This window comes from Protopterus annectens, chromosome 11.part0, assembly GCF_019279795.1.
Source record: "Protopterus annectens isolate FY-2018-M chromosome 11.part0, PAN1.0, whole genome shotgun sequence".
Lineage (NCBI taxonomy): Eukaryota > Metazoa > Chordata > Ceratodontiformes > Protopteridae > Protopterus > Protopterus annectens.
In genome coordinates, this window is record NC_056745.1 from 564,953,082 (window position 1) to 564,966,399 (window position 13,318).

The 13,318-nt window shown below is 38.8% G+C and overlaps 1 protein-coding gene across 2 annotated transcripts in view; it reads right to left on the reverse strand.

The window, feature by feature from the left end:
- Positions 1-13,318, reverse strand: part of LOC122815513 (solute carrier organic anion transporter family member 1C1-like) — a 4,185,790-nt gene that overhangs the window by 2,457,978 nt on the left and 1,714,494 nt on the right. The window lies entirely within an intron of this gene.

The following is a 13,318-nucleotide window of genomic DNA, read 5'->3' on the forward strand; positions in this document are numbered from 1 at the left end:
CAAGTATCTTAGGTTTTCAGTTTAATACAGTAGTATAACCGATGCACTCACATGATTGAAGTTTTCTGTGGCTACAGATGTCAGAATTTTAGCCTCAATTCAAAGCATCAGTGGGACAGCAATGGTCAGTAGCAGTGAGAGTGACCTGCTAAAAGGTCAATTGTTTAGCTTGGTGCTTTTTTTTCCTGGGCAAATACACGTGAATTAAAATTTAAGTTTCAGTCTCCAAGTTAAAGCAAAACTTGTTACAAACTTCCATGTCTGGACTGGTAGTAAGTAGACAGATTACCATAATGAAATACTTTTACTCACATTATACACCAGACAATTTCTCTGTAATTAATGATATTTGGTGTTGCTTATCATAAAGATTTACAGTAATCAATTCCCAATGTCTTCATTCTACAAGAACTGAATTGCAAAGATACTGAAAAAGAATAGCAAATTAACATGGACAACATGGAGGAAGTTGCCAACAGCTTAGCGCATGTACAAAGCTGAAGGAAATAAGGGCAAACAAAATGTGACAGAGAGCGAGAATTAAGCAATATCCAATTAATTCACCTGTTCACACCATCAGCGTTTAACGCTGAAGTTCAATATCCGCTGCTGAAAATACAAAGAAAGTATCTCATAAAGAAATGCAGCTTCTTAGCTACACATTTAAAAAGATAAGCCTTTTCAGGACCTAAAACTTTAGATATCAGAGCTTCTTTCCTTTACTGGCTCCAATGATCTGGCCAGAATTTCAGGCACTAACTTGTTTTAAAAGGGATGCTGTTTTGCTTCCACTAAAGTAAAGCAAAACACGGAACACACAACCAAAACATAAATAACTCTAAAACTCACCATACAGTTTCCAAAGTGCTTTGAGCAGTCCGTATGCCAAAAGTAACCAAAAGTAATAGTCGCAAGCTGTCTGTGTGAAATATCTCGGATGTTGAAATATCAGGACTAGGCAAATAGCCATACCTTTCTACTGTCTCAGATTTTGCCTCATATTTTGTCCTGCCCCTAGCAACATTTTTAATTTCCTGTTAAATTGCTGAGGACTGCAGTCAGTCAGTTATTGTTGTATTGTCTTTTTTTTTTACTGAGCTTTTCATTTTATACACTCTCCCTTTAACTTCTACCTACAATCCATGGGAGCCATACATTCCAGTCTAGCAGGACATCATGACAACACCACAAATTCTTCTTCATGATTGGCTAGTAGATAACTGAAGGCCGAGGGAAAAAAGACAAAATTAGGACTGTTTATTGCTGTTATAAAGTTGACAGACTACTACTGTTTGGCTGGCTGCGATGTACCTCCAATCAACTGGATGTGCAAGTTGATTTAAGTACACTTTTTTTCGGTACTTGTATTGTTTCAGACAGTCCTGCATTTTATTTATTTGTTTCATTGAATATTATTTGAATATTGTTTTCTCTCTGCAGTTAGCTTGCTAGAAATGTAGCCATTGGTTTCATTGGGGGTTGTTTCAGGTCTTTGATATTCTGTGTTTAACTCTTAGCCTAGGGAGGGGGGGTTCTGTTTGCCTTATAAGTGTTACTCACATCTCTGTGTTTTTATTTTTGCTCAGTATCTGAGCTATTTGGCTACTGCAATCTTCCTGCAGTCAACTAGTGTACAAGCTGATTTAAGTGTTCTTTTTTGGCACTTGCATTGTTTCAGATAGTCCTGGATTTTATTTATTTGTTTCATTGAATATTAATTGAATATTGTGGTCTTTGTCTCTCTGCAGTTAGCTTGCGAGAAGTGTACCCCCTGGTTTATTTGTGGGTTTTGTTTCACTTCTTTGACATTTTATGTTTGGGTCTTAGCTTAAGGGGGGTTTCTTTGCCTTATAAGTGTTAGTCACATCTCTGTATATTTATTTCTGCTAAACATCTGATCTTTTTGGCTGGTTGTGAACTCCCTACAATCTACTGGATGTACAATCTGATTTAACTACACTTTTTTTCAGCACTTGCATTGTTTCAGGTAGTACTGCGTTTTATTTATTTGTTTTATTGACTATTATTTTTATATTGTGGTCTCTGTCTCTCAGCAGTTTACTTGCTAAAAGTGTAGCTGCTGGTTTCACTGGGGGATTGTTTCACTTATTTAAAAATCTGTGTTTAACTCTTAGCCTAGGGTGTTTTCTCTTTGCCTTAGAAGTGTTAGTCACACCTCTGCGTATTTACTTCTGCTCAATATCTGAGCAGTTTGGCTGGCTGTAGTCTTCCTGCAATCAACAGGATGTATAAGCTGATTTAAGTTTACTTTTTTGGCATTTGCATTGTTTCAGATAGTACTGCCTTTTTTATTTGTTTTATTGAATATTAGTGGAATATTGTGGTCTGTCTGCAGTTAACTTGCTAAAAATATAGCCATTGGTTTCACTCGGGGTTGTTGCTTCACTTCATTGAAATTCCATATTTAACTCTTAGCCTAGGGCATTTCTCTTTCCCTTGTAAGTGTTTGTCACATCTTTGTGCACTTATTTCTGCTCAGTATATGAGCTATTTGGCTAGTTGCACTCTATCTGCAATCAAGTGGCATACAATCTGATTTAAGTACACTTTTTTTGTCACTTGCATTGTTTTAGATAGCCCTGCATTTTATTTACTTGTTTCACTGAATATTAGTTGAATATTTTGGTCTGTCTGTCTCTCTGCAGTCAGCTTGCTGGAAGTGTAGCCACAGGTTCCATTGGGGACTGTTTCACTTTTTTTTAAATTTTGTGTTTAACTCTTAGCCTAAGGGATTTCTCTTTGCCTTATGAGTCAGATGCACATCTCTGTGTATTTACTTCTGCTCAGTGAGTTGTTTGGCAGGCTGCGATGTACCTCAAGTCAACTGGACGTGAAAGCTGATTTAAGTACACCTTTTTGGCACTTGGATTATTTCAGATAGTCCTGCATTGTATTTATTTTGTTTCATTGAATATTATTTGAATATTGTTTTCTCTCTGAAGTTAGCTTGCTAGAAATGTAGCCATTGGTTTCATTAAGGGTTGTTTCAGGTCTTTGAAATTCTGTGTTTAACTCTTAGCTTAGGGGGTTTCTCTTTGCCTTATAAGAGTTACGTCTCTGTGTTTTTATGTCTGCTCAGTGTCTGATCTACTTGGCTAGCTGCGATCTTCTTGCAATCAACTAGTGTGCAAGCTGATTTAAGTACATTGTTTTGGAACTTGCATTGTTTCAGATAGTCCTGCATTTTATTTATTTGTTTCATTGAATATTATTTGAATATTGTTGTCTCTCTGCAGTTAGCTTGCTAGAAATATAACCACTGAATATTAATTGAATATTTGGTCTCTCTGTCTCTCTGCAGTTAGCTTGCAAGAAGTGTAGCCACTGGTTTCTTTAGGGGTTGTTGTTTCACTTCTTTGAAATTCTATGTTTGGCTTTTAGCCTGGGGGGGGGGGGGTTCTTTGCCTTATGTTAGTCACATTTCTCTGTATTTATTTCTGCTAAATATCGAATCTGTTTGGCTGGCTGTGATCTACCTGCAATCTACTGGACATACAGGCTGATTTAAGGTCACTTTTTTGGCACTTGCATTGTTTCATATAGTACTGCATTTTATGTATTTATTTCATTGAATATTAATTGAATATTGTGGTCTTTCTGTTTCTCTGCCGTTAGCTTGCTAGAAGTGTAGCCACTGGTTTCACTCGGGGTTGTTGTTTCACTTCCTTGAAATTCTGTTTAACTCTTAGCCTAGGGCATTTCTCTTTCCCTTATAATTGTTAGTCAGATCTCTGTGTATTTATTTCTGCTCAGTATCTGAGCTATTTGGCTAGCTGCACTCTACCTGCAATCAAGTATCATAGAAGCTGATTTAAGTACACTTTTTGCCACTTGCATTGTTTTAGATAGTCCTGCATTTTATTTGTTTGTTTCACTGAATATTAATTGAATATTGAGGTTGGTCTGTCTCTCTGCCATTAGTTTGCTAGAAGTGTAGCCACTGGTTTAATTGGGGATTGTTTCACTTTTTTGAAATTTTGTGTTTAACTCTTAGCCTAGGGGGTTTCTCTTTGCCTTATGAGTGGTACTCACATCTGTGTGTATTTACTTCGGCTCAGTGAGTTTTTTGACTGGCTGTGATCTATCTCCAATCAATTGGACGTACAAGCTAATTTAAGTACACTTTTTCGGCACTTGCATTGTTTCAGATAGTCCTGTATTTTATTTATTTGTTTCAATGAATATTATTTGAATATTGTTGTCTCTCTGCAGTTAGCTTGCTAGAAATATAACCACTGGTTTCATTGGGGCTTGTTGTTTCAATTCTTTGAAATTCTGTGTTTAAGTCTTAGCCTAGGGGGTTTCTCTTTTCCTTATTAGTGTTACTCACATTTCTGTGTATTTATTTCTACTCAGTAGCTGAGCTGTTTGCCTACCTACAATAAACTGGATATATAAGCTGATTTAAGTACATTTTTTTGGCCCTTGCATTGTTTCAGATAGTACTGCATTTTATTTATTTGTTTCATTGAATAATTGAATATTGTGGTCTCTACTTCTCTGCAGTTTGCTTGCTAGAAGTCTAGTAACTGGTTTCACTGGGTGTTGTTGCTTCACTTCTTTGAAATTCTGTGTTTAACTCTTAACTTAGGGTGGCACAGTGGTGCAGCGGTTAATGTTGTTGCCTCACAGCAAGAGGTTCTCCGGTTCGATTCTCGGCTGGGGTGCCTTCTGTGTGGAGTTTGCATGTTCTCCCTGTGTTCGTGTGGGTTTTCTCCGGGTACTCCGGTTTCCTCCCACATTCCAAAGACATGCATCTGGAGTATTTCTCCCCGGGCCTCCGCTGAAAACAGGCTCTGTGGAACCTAGTCGGACTTTCCCGGTCAACAAATGTTAAATAAATAAAACATGTTATCTTTGCCAGATAAGTGTTAGTCATATCTCTTTGTGTTTATTTCTGCTCAATATCTGAGCTGTTTTTCTGGCTGCAATCAGCCTCAATCAAGTCGATATACAAGCTGATTTAAGTACACTTTTTTGGCACTTGTATTTTTTCAGATAATACTGCATTTTATTTATTTGCGTCATTGAATATTAACTGAATGTTGTGGTCTCTCTGTTTCTCTGCAGTTAGCTTGCTAAAAATGTAGCCACTGGTTTCACCCAGGCTTGTTGTTTTACTTCATTGAAATTCTGTGTGTAATTTTTAGCCTAGGACATTTTTATTTTCCTTATAAGTGTTAGTCACATCTCTTTGTATTTATTTCTGCTCAGTATCTGAGCTATTTGGCTAGCTGCATTCTACCTGCAATCAAGTGGCATACAAGCTGATTTAAGTACATTTTTTGGCACTTGCATTGTTTTAGATAATCCTGCATTTTAGTAACGAACCAAGAAGCACAGGAAAACTGTAGAGAATGCCACCAATCACTCGAGAATTGCCTATCGCAAATGTATACTACATTCAAAGTCCATAAATCTTGGTAATTAGGTAGTTGTCATCAGTGCCAATACCAAACAGCAAAAAAAGCCAGTGTAAGAAGTAGAAATTGCTTTAATTTGATAGACCACAACAAATAAAAACGAGCGCTTTCGCCTGGTGTATCCCAGGCTTTATCAAGTTACAAATATGATATGGCCATCCCCTATATTTATATCCTGGGATAGGCCAGTCAATTAATTAATTAACCATTTCAAGCATTGTTTAACAAGAAAAAACATTTTGAAATATCTTAAAAAGTATATGTACCATATTTTAAAATGTAATATATAAAATGCACAAGGTTAAATGATCTGTACAAATTGTATGCTGATTAAAAAATAATAAATAATAAATGTATATATATCTTGATTGTGTATCATTGTACTTGAATATAACATTTATATTTAATGTATACATGTTAAAAACTCTAAAACACATAGTATTAGACATAGTTAACTAGTCATTAAGACATTGCTTTGTCAAAAATATATAAAAATCATGTAAAAATCATGTAAAAATCCATGACTCAACCAATGGATTCCAAATTGTCTACCAAAAAAATTGGTCCTTCCTGTTATATATTGCAACATGATAATGGCAAGTAAGTACTCGTTGTAACAGTAAATCAGAGTACAAACTTGTTAAGCCCTAGGTGATACTTTGTTTTTACCCAAAAGAGTGATGTCAACGGTGTCAAAAAATAATAATAATAAACTTCCATACTTATAGCCCTATAATTGTTTATTTCTGATTTTAAGTACACTTTTTAGACTGACAGCATCATTAAGGCCTGGGAATCTGGTAGCATCCAACTGTAATTGCCACATCAATTCACGATGTTCCAGGAAATTCTCCCAGTCTCCCCCTCTGGGGTCAGGGCTGACCCTCTCCAGAATAAAGAATTTTATCACCATATTACTACATTTTAAAGCATGCCTAAAAAAGGCATTACTTTCCTTTTTCTTTTCAATGTCGTATGTGTGTTCATAAATTCTCTTTCTAATAGTCCTGGTTGTCTTTCCTACATAAAATGCAGAACATGTAGTACACATCCCCAGGTATACCACTCCTAAAGAGTTGCAGTTAAAATGTTCATGTGCCCTCAATGTACGGCCTCTAGATGGAATATGTATTTGACCTTCATTCAGTAGGTAAGGGCATTGTTTAAAATCCTGCATTTTATTTATTTGTTTAAATGAATATTAATTGAATATTCTGGTCTGTCTGACTTTCTGCATTCAGTTTGCGAGAAGTGTAACCGCTGGTTTCTTTGGTGGTTGTTGTTTCATTTCTTTGAAATTCTATGTTTGACTCTTAGCCTAGTGGGTTTCTCTTTGTCTTATAAGTGTTAGTCACATCTCTGTGTATTTATTTCTGCTAAATATCTGATTTGTTTGGCTGGCTGTAATCTACCTGCAATGTACTTGACATGCAAGCTGATTTAACTACACTTTTTTCAGCACTTGCATTGTTTCAGGTAGTACTACATTTTATTTATTTGTCTCATTGAATATTTGAATATTGTGGTCTCTGTCTCTCTGCAGTTTGCTTGCTAGAAGTATAGCTGCTGGTTTCACTGGGGGATTGTTTCACTTCTTTAACTCATTAACCTTGAGTACCTTCTCAGGATGCCTTTGTGCTTACAGCTGAGCAGTCCCAGAGATGCTTGAAAATCTATGCTGTTCCACACGAGTGCCTTCCACAAGCACAGGTAACTTTGTAGTAAGGTTTTAGCTCCACTGTTAAAAATTAAGTTGAAAAAGTACCTAAACTTTGTCAGGTACCTTCTCAACTTAATTTTCAGTGTGGAGTAACATCAGGTTTATATTGAATGTTTATGAGCAAAATCGGCTTGCAAGTGCCGTACAGCTGCAGCAGAGATCTTCCTTTACATCTGCAATAAGGTAAGTGTCATTGCAGAGAATTGGGCCCTGTAATACCTTGCAATCAATCCAAATTGACATTCTGTTGTTTAGCTACCTAGCCCACCCTGCCTCTTGGGTCAAAGACTGTGTCATCCCAGGCAGACAGATACTGGATCCCCTTAGAATGACACCAGAAACTTAGCCAATTGTTGAAGTCATTCATTTTGTCCTTGCACTGTGGTATCATTCTAGGTGATGGCAGGATGCTACTCGGGGCTAGGGTTATACTTGCCAAGGCTACAAGATCGAACAGCTCCTCCATGTCCCTTTTCATGTAGTCCAGGGAGGTATGTCTCAGGTCATTCACACCAACATGGACAATGACAGAGTCATATTTGTACTTGTTGTGGCGTGACCTGAGTGCATGCATTATGTGGCAGATCCTGGCACCCGACAGGCAGCTGACAGTAACTTTCTCCTTGTTTAGCCTGTTGAGTGGAACATCAGTGTGCCTGACTATAGAGTCACCTATGACTAGAGTGTTGGGTACGTTGTTGTGCCTTATGGGCTGTGGTTGAGTGGCACATTGAGCTTGTGGCTATGTGTCATTTGGGTTGTGTTGGAGGGTAGAGGTTGCTTGTGTTTCCGCTTTGGAGGTCCCTGTTGTTTGGGCAGGTTTTTACTGAGAGTGAATGTGTGTTTTGTGCTTCTATGTGTGTGTTTTGGTGGTGTAGGTTTTGAGGGACTATGTGCTGAGTGTGGTGTGGTGCAAGTGTTTACCTTCTCCTCTTGACTGTCTAGTCCAGTCTTAGGTGAAGAGAGCTTTGCTTCCATTTGGCTATATAAGTGCATCTCTCACAGGTTGTAGTGTTGGGTGGTAGGAGGAGAGGGTTGTCTGTGTACATGAGGCAATTGCTGCATTGCCCCAAGATGCCTAGATTCATCAGGTAGACAGGAGAAAACACCGGGAGCTGACCCTTAGACATGCCTGGATAGGTGCTTATTTGTTAATTACTAGAAACTGTTTTCCTCTAGAGAGTGAGGAAAGTTGAGTACTGTAGTAATTTGTAGCTTATTTAGTGCTTACAATAAGTTCTGAACAAGTGCTGAGCTCAAAGAAACAGACTTGAGTGCTGAAACTAAAAAACTGGCTATTTCTAAGAAACAAAATTAAGCTAGAAGGCTTCCCTCCAACACAGAAAGGCTTGGGGGCTTAGAAGCCCATAAATAGTCATGGACACAGCAAATTTGTATCCAGACTAGACTACCCACAGGAAAGACAGAAAACAAGCTTAGAATTTTTTTTATAAGTGGAAAGAGAGAAAGGAGGAGCAGAAACTAAGCTGACTGGCCTTCTCAAATGGTCTCCCTGTATTAGGAAGAATAAGGTAATGACACTAGACTGGGAGGAGGGTCCCAGATCAAATTTACAGTAGGGGCGGGCAACTGCAAAGCCACCAACCACCCTGTATTAGATAGAATGAGGTAATGACAGTAGACTAGGAGGAGGGTCCCAGATCAAATTTACAGTAGGGGCGGGCAACTACAAAGCCACCAACCACCCTGTATTAGGTAGAATGAGGTAATGACACTAGACTGGGAGGAGGGTCCCAGATCAAATTTACAGTAGGGGCGGGCAACTGCAAAGCCACAACTGCAGAAATATTTCTCACAGCAGAAAAGCAGCAGTGAGCCTTTAAATGAAAGTTTTAAACAGCTAAAGGAGCCTCTAGAGAAAGCTTTTAATTTATTTAGTTATCAGAATCAAACAACCCAACAGATGTTTAATAAAAGTGGACAATTTCCAGTTAATACCTCACACACAGTGAAACTAGCTAGAAAAATATACAGTAGACAGAGTGCTATAAATAACTCAAAAAATAAGCAAACATGATACTTAATGTTATATATTATAGATCTGCATTTGCTCAGTGTGAAATGGCAGAAACATAGGTAGCATACTATCATGTTTTTATTTATTTAGAGATGGAAGTGATGTTTCCATTTGAAACAATGATGATTTGCAAAGTGGATGCATATGTGTTTAATTAATAATCAATAATGGAGGTGGGGGCCTTTGCGCAGTATTTATCCATAAGTGCTGTATTTAGACCATGTGGTGTTATACTGCAGAAACTAGGCCTCGCATTGATGTACTGCCATTATACTTTGGCATGTCAGCATACAATTATTTGGAACTATATATGGACAATTAACCATGGTCCTGTTCATCAGGTGCCATCTTGTTTCTGTAAAGGAGAACTGTAGAAAGACGTGTATATATGTGTAGGAGGATGTCAATGGGTTGCTCCAGTCCATGCAGATGGTTGTCTTTGGTAAACATTCTACAGGTAGGATAGGTAGTATCAAAAGTGTGCCACTCCCAAGGTTCCATGAGCTGGATTTTACAGAATTGTGACTGATGATCCATAACTCAATAAAAAATCAACTCAACAAACACATACATACATACATACATACATAGGTTCATAGGCGTTTACTAGGCTGACAAGTTCTGATACCCTTAATAAGTGTAAGCATGGGCCTGAGAGATGAACCATTTACAGGTTACCTGTGTCCATTAGAGACATAGGTGCCAAATCAAGGATGAATTTCCGGTTTCCCCTACACTTGTCCAAGTTACACTTGAATTGGATTAGGGAGGAACTCTGCTTTACATGGATGAGGAGCCTGTTCCACAGACAGGGTAGTCTTTGGGATACATACCTATCTCTCCAGCAGGTCCTATTTATATCACAGGCAAGGTCTAAGTCTTTAGAAAGGATAATTCTGGTGCTGTTTGTTTTGTGGATATGCAGGAGGTCTATCAGAGTGGGGTCTGACAATGCCCTGTATGCAAGGCATAGATCTCCCCTCAAAAGCCTGTAGGAGACAGAATACAGGGATATGGCCTTGAGCCAGTCTGCACAGGACATTTTATTTATGCTCTGTATTCTTTTAGTGAGGAACCTCTGTGGATGTTCCAACTGTTGGATATGCCTGGTTATGTACATATCAAAGGGGGCATTGTACTCAATGACAGGTCTGATGAATGCTGGATACAGTGGAACAATGACTTCCTTGGACTTAGATACCATACCTTTGTTTTAAGGTGCACAACATAGAATGATTTCTTCACCACTGTAGACACATTTCATAGAAGCTTCATTTCATAGATTAGTAGTAGGCTAACTGCCCTTTTGGGCCATTTGAAGCCTAGCCAGTTACCCCATGTGAGAATCAAACCCTGCACCTTGTGTCTTTAAGGTAAACACCTTAACCATTATGTCATCCTCCCACCCCATGATGGTCACGTAATGGTCAAGGGCTAGATTACTATCTGCATGTGTCCCTAAATCCCTGACTACTAGGTCAACTCTAAGGGTTGTGTTGTAAATATGATAGGTAGCGGGGATGGATGACTTCCCAAAGGATGCTATTATGTATTTCTTGGCATTTACTTTTAGTCCATGGCTCTGACACTAGTTGTTTGTTTGTGCCAGTCTCCCCTGGAAAATATTTGTGTCAGTGTGAGATTCAATGATAGCTCCTAATTTGCAATCATCTGCAAATTTATTCAGCCAAAGACCACTGACATTAGCCTTGATTTCAGAGAAGTAAATGCCAAAAAGGAGAGGTCCAAAGACTGATCCCTGAGGTTATCCATTGTGACTGGCCTCTTTGTAGAGGTGGACTCCCCAATTCTAACTTCCTGAGTCCTGTGAGCCAGTTGGCTATCCACCAGGTGACATACAGGTTTGTACCTCTTGAGTTTGTCAACAATGCCCAAGTGAGGTATTGTGTTAAATGCCTTGGCCAGGTCAAGGTAGGCAGTGTGAACAATTTTGCCCTCATCCATTGCTTTGGTGACCTTCTCAAAGATGTCCACCAGGTTGATAGCATGATCTTCCCTTGCTGAAACCAAACTGAGTTGGGTCCAGTGTTTGGAGGTTTAATATATCTCTGTTGATCATCTCCATGATAATTATTTCCATGTTTTTAAATATAAGACTAGTGGGACTTATGGGTCTGCAGTTTCCAGGGTCTGTAGATGGCCCACCTTTGCTCAGAGAGATGACTTTTGCCTTTCTCTATTCATGAGGTACAAAGCCTGTTTGGAGGCTACAGTTAAATAACAATTCCAGACGCGCTAATAGGTCATGTTTTATGCTATTTAGAAGACATCCTGGAATATTGTCTGGGGCAATTGACACAGTGTCCTTGGTCTTAGAGAGAGCATTAAGGACCTGTTCCATAGTGATAGTAGGGGGAGTTATATTTGATGCTATTTCCTGAGGGAAGGTTGACAGGAAGCGAGGGGTAAAGTTACAGCTGAATTAATCAGCCAGGAGGTTTGCTATATCTCCTGGCTCAGTATAGGTGGCTCCATTTACAATGAGCTCTGCACACAATTGTGTATTGCCTTTGAGGTTGCAGACATAGCTAAAGAATGCTTTATGGTTATCCTTGTCATGGGATGCAAAACTTACCTCAAATTTGGCTTTGGTAGACCTTGTCCTCTGAGTTGTTTGTTTAGTTTTATGAGATTGCTTTTATCCTGCTGGGTGCTGCACCTCCTAATTTTTGCCATGAGTTTCTTCCTCCTGTTATACAGCCTATTGATTTTGTGATTCCACCAGGGTGGCTTGTTTTTTGAGTAAGTTCTGTACTTCGTCCTGGTGGGTACAGCTGCCTCTATGCAGCTATTAATATGCTTGTACAGGATTTCTGTGGACAGTTCTGCATAGGTAGCAGTGTTCCCAAGGTTTATGGGCGCCTGAAATTTTGCCAGGTTCTCACTTAATAGCAGGAGGTTAGCCTTAGAATAGTTCCTGAATATTCCAGGTTTAGCTGGGGGTACAGGTTTTATTTTTACTTCAAAGGAGACCATTTTGTGGTCTGATCTTACCAGGGAAGGCATTACAGTAGGGGGTGTGCAGCAGTCTCCCATATTAGTGAGGACCAGATCCAATATGGCTGCACCTCTGGTTGTTGTGTAGACTATCTGTTCCAGAGAGTTTGTGTTTACAAAATCAAGGAATCTCTGTGCATGTACGTTTGGTGGTGTATAGAATTCCCAGTTAAGAGTGGGATAATTAAAGTCACCCATGAATATGGTATGAATATGGTATTGGGTTGATTGGTTAGTGTTTCTAATAAGTTTAAATACATGGTATGGGTTTCCTGGGTCACAGAGGGGGACCTATAGCTTGCAATGAAGTGGTACTGCATTTTACCTATGGTGATTTGAACATGGAGCAGCTCAAGTGCATTATCCTGTTTGACCAGCCTTGACGTATATTTATGTTTGATGTAAATAGAGACACCTCCACCTTTAGTCCCTATCTGTGAAGTAGCTAGCCTAAATGTGTGGAAGGCATTATAACCTTGTACTGTTGGTGTGCTTTCCACAGTTTTAAAGCATACATATAATTCCATGAAAAGGTTTGTTCTCTGCTTCTAGTCCATTAAAGTCCAACAAACACTTGAGTAAAGCAAAGACTAACTAAACTATACTGCTGCATTGAAATTTTATGGGAAGAGTCACACCACCTAAATAAACTCAAGTGGAATGTGCTGAAATGAGGCAGCACTAGAGAATACTTAGTTAAAATTGCTCTTTCAGACAAATGCCCCTTTTTTCTTCAGGTAAAGTTGCCTTGGCTCTTCAATTCCTGCTGGGTAGACATTTTGAATGGTCCTAAGCTTTACATGTGTGTGTGTGTGTGTGTGTGTGTGTGTGTGTGTGTGTGTGTGTGTGTGTGTGTGTGTGTGTGTGTGTGTGTGTGTGTGTGTGTGTGTGTAACTGTGTGTGTGTGTGTGTGTGTGTGTGTGTGTGTGTGGGCATGTGTGTCCGCGTGCAAAATACTTTCACTTTTCAAAGCTCTGCTATATTCTTACTAAAAAAGTTTGCATGTTTTTGTATAGCTTTTTACATTTCACATCACAGTTGTTTTTTTAAACAACTGTATAGTTTGTATAGCTTTTTCACAAGTAAGTTGGAATCTTA